Source organism: Lactuca sativa, chromosome 5 (assembly GCF_002870075.4).
Source record: "Lactuca sativa cultivar Salinas chromosome 5, Lsat_Salinas_v11, whole genome shotgun sequence".
Lineage (NCBI taxonomy): Eukaryota > Viridiplantae > Streptophyta > Magnoliopsida > Asterales > Asteraceae > Lactuca > Lactuca sativa.
In genome coordinates, this window is record NC_056627.2 from 124,205,335 (window position 1) to 124,211,389 (window position 6,055).

Sequence of the window (6,055 nt, forward strand, 5' to 3'; positions counted from 1 at the left end):
CCGTATTCACTGTTTTAGACCTTGCTAGACATATCTTTCATTTGATATTGTCTGCGGTCTGTATTCACTGTGTTCACTGTTTTAGACCTGGCTAGAGTTATCTTTCATTTGATATTGTCTGCGGTCTGTATTCACTGTTTTGGACCTTACCAACTGTACCTTTCATTTGGTACCTTCTGGGGTCTGTGTCTCTATTGTTAGACTGAACCAGGCGTGTCGTTCGTTCGATACTCTCCTGGAGTCTATGATTCCTTTGCCTTAGTCAGCAGTCCTCACTGCTGAGGCATATGTTATTTCCTTGTTGTCTCTTGCTTTCTTTAATAATCAAAATCAGTATTTTGATAATGATAGCAATTAAGGGAAAACCACTTTTTACTACATAACACTGACCAGTCTTGGTAGAAGGCTGCTTTGATTAAAGAAAATATAGGATTTTCTGGAAAGAACTCTAATACATTGTAAACACTTAAACTATTACTATATAAAGTTATTTGAATGAAATGTCACTAAATACTTATGAACTCACCAGCATTTGTAAAAATGTTGATACTCGCTTTTCAAATAACTTGTATTCTCGGGTTAGCATTAGACAGGTACATCTCGGAGCTGTTGATGAAGATAGCTTAGTATCATGTTGTATCTATTCTATTACTTGTATTACTTTGATTTGATGTATTAATGTAACCATGTAAAATTATTACTATTAATGCAATGTCTTGTTGTACTTTGATTACTATAATGCATGTGCTGTGATACTTGACATGACGTCATCCACCCCAGAACGTTTCCGCCGTTCCGGTTTTGGGGTGTGACAAGTTATGTGTCAGTGTATTTGTATGCTATTTATTTTATGAGATTTATTGTGATATGTGATATGCATGATTCAGAGTTATCAGAATTAGGACCTTTGGGTCCATAGAGTTTGGGCCAGAGGGTCCACAAAGAGTTAGGACTGGAGGGTCCCACTGAGACACACTGACCAGAGGGTTAACACAGTTATAGCCATGAGTGGCTAATATGTGTTAGAGTGGTATTTTGGGGAACTCACTAAGCTTCGTACTTACAGTGTTTTGTGTTATATGTTTCAGGTTTCCCTCAGGATCACGGGACGGCACTGACTCGATTGTACACACCAGAGGAAGCGTTGTTTTGAGGATCCTGGTATATTAATTGATTGAACAAAAGAGTCATGTATTGTAATTTAAACAAAAAGGAGATTTTTATGAAAAGTGTTAAAGAGATAAACGATTTTAAATGAAAATTTTGTTTTAAAAATTTCGGTGTTACAAGGCCCAATCAGATGGATCCGTTGAGGGATTTAATCGTAAAGAGGAGGTAGCACCTCCATTGCTCAGTTGGTCCGAAGAAAAGAGAATGGACGAAGCAGTGAGGCTTCTCTCTTTCGTTGTTAGATACATGAAAGGGTAACGACCATGAAGAAGAAGCAAGAACGTCAATGTTAACAATCTGAAAGTGAAATCCAACGTTGATTTCACTAGCGAAATGGATCAAATTCTCACGGGTTAACCCTAATTCCAACTGGTCGTGGCTTGAAGGTGAAGCAAAAGCTGTGATTTTTAACGAGGAAGCGCCATTGTTATGTAAAGCAAGCTCTTGCATAAGTGAAGCCCATTGACCTCCATAACCAATATCGAAATCGATGATGTGAATCTGATCAAACCCGTTAAGGGATTCAAGTAATGCTTGATTACAAGTGAAATTAGCGAACTAAATGAAAGGGGAGATCTCTGAGAATGATTTATAAGCACAGATCTTGAAGATTAAACTAAAAGGTGAAGCGGTAGGGTTAGTTTGGGGATTAATATTGTTGAGTATCGAGTTTGTGAGTAATTGAAGAGCTTCTTTGAAAAAAAAAGTTGCCCTTTCGAAAGGCTTACCGACTGGTGAAAGGTGATGATTATTGTTCCCAGATTGGATCAAATATGCTACCTTGAAAATTTCGTCAATGATCCCTTGCTGATGTTGCTGCTGATGATGATTAATGGCTACCATTTTCTTCATTGATGAAGATTTTTGAAGCAATTGAAGTGGGTTTGGAGTTGGACCCGAATCAAGAAATGGGTTCTTGTGTGACAACCCAAGTTGTTCCGTTACATTTCCCCGTTACCGTTAACAGAATATTCCAGTTTATAAAAGTTTCGTTAATTAGAGGTCGTCAATTAAATAAACATTCCATTTGCTTACATTTAATATGCCGTTAAGTCGTGATAAAAGGAAATAAAAACACATAACACACATTTCCATTTAATTGGAAAAAGTTAGTTTTTATTATTACGACCACTAAATCGGGTGCGACCAAAAGCCCCGTATAACGGCAGTATTTGGTAGAATTCCACTGAGCTCCAACTCCCACCCATATATAAAAGGGAGTAAACTCCATTTCAACCTTTTCCACACTCTCTCTCTATACTCTCTCTCTAGACCCGTTTTCGCCCCGAATCCGCAACCAAACGCTTCCAAATCGTAAGTCCGCTTATCCTAGCTTGTTTTAAACATATTGATTTGTGTTTATAGCCTAGAAATTGGACATAGAAGCTGTGAAAGAGGAGTTTACGGCCTAAGCTCCTCCTTAGGCCGTAAACCCCTTAAACAAGGCCAAAATGACCCAAACTTGTCCCTAATGGTTTGGAAATAAATTAAGGGATTTGCCTAGGAGTGTTTAAACATTAAAACACATGGTTTTAGGGGGTAAAATAGAGTTTACGGCCCAGGAATATGCCAAGGCCGTAAACACCTCTTAAACAAGTCAAAAAGCCCCAAAAACACTCCCAAACCACCCTAGGGATTCATACATAAATTAGGGGCATACCATTTAGGGTTTAGATCATTTTAACACAAGAAATGGAGGGATGAAAAGGAGTTTACGGCCTAGACATGTGTCAAGGCCGTAAACTCCCCAAAACATGCCCAAATGTTGGTTTTTACCCCGCAAATGGCCTTAGACTATTTTTATAAAATGCTAGGAATGATTTAAGAGCTTAAAACTTCATTAAATCCATGATATGAGAGTTTACGGCCGTAAACTCCCTTAGGAGTTGTCCCTGGGCCGTAAACTCCATTATGATGCCCTTAAAGACCTTAAACCCACTCATGCCTTTTTGGAATTGTACTTAGAAAAATCCCACTAACAAAATTAAGCCTTAAAACACACTAGATACCCTAACCATGAGTTTACGGCCGTAAACTCATGGTGAGTAGTCCCTGGGCCATAAACTAAGTAATAAGAGGTTACTCTCAGAGGGTAAACTTCATTCCTAAGCCATACACACCTTTAGACGCCACCCGGGACACCCCAAACACTTAACCAAAGTGTTTTATGCTCCTTTGTGCGCGTATACTTGTTTAATTAGTATTAAATATACTAATCGTTTGTGAACATATGTTATCATATGTTAAGTAGGTCATTGAGTGTGTTTGAGTCCTTACGTGACACCGAACGCCCAAACGACACCTTCGTCGGACCTGCTTACACCAGGTGAGTTCATACCCCTGAATGAACCTTTTAAATGTTTTTACATGTTTTATAGGGGGGAATACAAGTTAAACATGCCAATTATCATATCAATCACATGTGATTGATAACCCGCATGCACAAGATTTTACCACTGTACATTGTTTTACCGAGTAGGACACTATAATGGTTTTCAATTGTTTCAAAACTCTTACTTATACTGTTTTACCTAAATTCATTCTAAACAGGTTTATGAAAGATTTTCAAAGGTTTTCAAACATATTTTACAAAAGAATACAAATTGTGATTTTCTCCGAATATAAAGGTTTTTCATCAAAGTTTCCCTTTCATGACGTATACTTATACTTGTAGTCGCTTATACTTGATAGACGCTCTTACTTCACTTATCGTCGTTTCCACTTCGTGATACACTTACACTTGGTACACTTATACTTCACGATTCGATTATCCCACTCTGTACGCTTATACTTCACGACTCGGATGTTCCACTATACGCTTATACTTCACGACTCGGATATTTCACTGTACGCTTATACTTCACAAGTCGGTTATTCCACACTGTACACTTATACTTCACGATATGATTCCACTTGATACACACTCAAGCGTAGTTAGATGTATGTCTGTGCTTGTATAGATGCATATAAATAATTATTGAAGGACTTAGGAAGGCGTGTCCGCTCTATTTCCTTTTCTTCGTTGAGATGTGGTCTGGTGGGATCGGATGGCCGTCCGAAGGTCGTTTGATTCATTAGTTGTATATTATGTATATGAGTATGGACATACAGGAATTCTCTAGTCAGTTCAGTTAAGAGTCTCTACCTCTAGTCTACACTTACATTAGAAACACACTACCCACTATTTGGAAGTCTCTACCTCTAGTTCAGCACTTACACACTACCTACTATTTGGAAGTCTCTACCCATTATTTGGGATGCATCTTCAGGACACGGTCTTCTCCGGCGTCTAGTTGGTAACCAGAATCTCCTGTAGGGAGAGCGGACATTGTGTGTATAGATCTATATGGGATTGACAACCCTGCACCCAGACTGCTAGCTACAGTCCCGGCCTACCAAGCCAACGGGTGACAAATGTCATATTTTAGACGCTTGTAGGGCGTCTGGTACTCAAGTCACAATGGTTACGAGTATCCCGGGTTACCTTATAATTCATTGGCTTTAAGTTAATGGTATTTCACCGACAATTTACACTGTATGCTGGTAATTCATTTTCAGAGTCACACTATTTTGACCTTACAAGACGTATCTTTCATTTGATACTGCCTGGGGTCTGTTTTATTTGTTTTGACCTTACAAGACGTATCTTTCATTTGATACTGTCTGGGGTCTGTTTTTCACTGTTTTAGACCTTACCAGCTGTACCTTTCATTTGGTACCTTCTGAGGTCTGAGTCTCTACTTGTTAGACTGAACCAGGCGTGTCGTTTGTTCGATATTCTCCTGGAGTCTATGATTCCTTGCCTTAGTCAGCAGTTCTCACTGCTGAGGCATATGTTATTCCCTGATGTCGTTTGCTTTCCTCAATAATCAAATTCAGTATTTTGATAATGATAGCAATTTAGGGAAAATGACTTTTTACCACATAACACAGACCAGTCTTGGTTGAAGGCTGCTTTATTAAAGAAAATATAGGATTTTCTAGAAACAACTCTAATACACAGTAAACACTTAAACTACTACTTAATAAAGTTATTTGAATAAATGTCACTAAATACTTATGAACTCACCAGCATTTGTAAAAATGGTGATACTCGCTTTTCAAATAACTTGTATTCTCAGGTTAGCATTAGACAGGTACATCCCAGGAGCTGTTGATGAAGATAGCTTAGTGCCATGACGTACTTACTTATATTTACTTGTATTACTTTGATGTATTGTGATGTAACCATGTAAAATTATTACCATTAATGCAATGTTTTGTTTTACTTTGATTACTATAATGCATGTGTTGTGATACGTGACATGACGTCATCCACCCCAGAACGTTTCCGCCGTTCCGGTTTTGGGGTGTGACAGATTGGTATCAGAGCATTGTTTATAGTGAGCTAAGTATATCAATTCATAAATGATATACAACCTATAAACACAAAGGGATAAAACACACTGACCAAGAATTATACTTTAAAATATAACCATATTTTTCCAAAGTATAATAACATCCAAAACCTAAACACTCGAACACAAGTATCACAAGAACAACAAGAATAAAAGTCTTCGGATGTTGAGCATTACCGTCAAACCTGGGCAGTTATGTAATCGTAAGCTAGGATAAATGTAACCTGATCAACTACATTTATCCGAGATGCGATGAGCGTGTGCTTGGGAGTGATAGTGGTGTACAACAGGTCTGAAACTTACCAACTAGGAATGCTAGAGCCAAACATAAAGTTAAAATACTATAGGAGTATTTTAGAACACTAAAAGATCCACACTAATCCCAGAACGAAACTCAGAAGATAAGAATCAAACAAGAATTAAAATACCATAGGGGTATTTTAGGAAACATAAACAACCTTGCGTGAAGAACTAAAAAGATCCTGATT

At 38.0% G+C, this 6,055-nt stretch overlaps 1 pseudogene; it reads right to left on the minus strand.

Moving 5' to 3' along the window:
- Positions 1-1,296: 1,296 nt before the first annotated feature.
- On the minus strand, positions 1,297-2,013 carry LOC111881453 (scarecrow-like protein 6; annotated as a pseudogene).
- Between the last annotated feature and the right edge of the window lie 4,042 nt (positions 2,014-6,055).